General features: G+C 29.8%; 1 protein-coding gene across 1 annotated transcript in view; it reads right to left on the minus strand.

The window, feature by feature from the left end:
- The window catches only part of SCN7A (sodium channel, voltage gated, type VII alpha subunit), a 113,827-nt gene that overhangs the window by 30,057 nt on the left and 83,209 nt on the right, over positions 1–561 (minus strand). The gene's annotated exons all lie outside the window — the stretch shown is intronic.

The following is a 561-nucleotide window of genomic DNA, read 5'->3' on the forward strand; positions in this document are numbered from 1 at the left end:
AAACTTAACATAGGAGACAAAACCTTTAATCACATCTGATAGGAATCTTATGTGTAATTCCAGGTAGCCAACTCACAGATATATGGCACTTGCTCAAAGAGGAACAGAGATTTTTTAAATGTTTTTAGAAATCTATATGGCTACTAAAAGAAAAAGTCACAAAGCTTGTTCTGCTGCAGAAATAATGAGGCAAACCAGTGGAAACACATAAATATGAATTAAAACTATAATTGTTTCTCCAAAGTTTCTCCATTTTGTAGGTCAAACTTAATTTTTATGTGGAATATGTAAAGTCTGATAATGTCATTCAAAGCAATTTCATAGTTTTTTAGCACTGAAAATGGGCAATAAGTACCAATAACTTCAGGCAGACTTTCAGTATCAAAGTGCATCCAAGGATGGAAAGTAAACAAGGATTAAAATAATCTTATGTAAAGAATGATGTGATTATTAAAACCCACTGTTAATAGAAGTAAATACAAAATAACAATAGATTTGATGATTTTTAATTGAACCAATTATGGAGTAAAAGTGTCTATAAAGCAGATTATAAATATCACA

The sequence above is a fragment of the Propithecus coquereli genome, unplaced genomic scaffold, assembly GCF_000956105.1.
Source record: "Propithecus coquereli isolate 6110/MARCELLA unplaced genomic scaffold, Pcoq_1.0 Scaffold49, whole genome shotgun sequence".
NCBI lineage: Eukaryota > Metazoa > Chordata > Mammalia > Primates > Indriidae > Propithecus > Propithecus coquereli.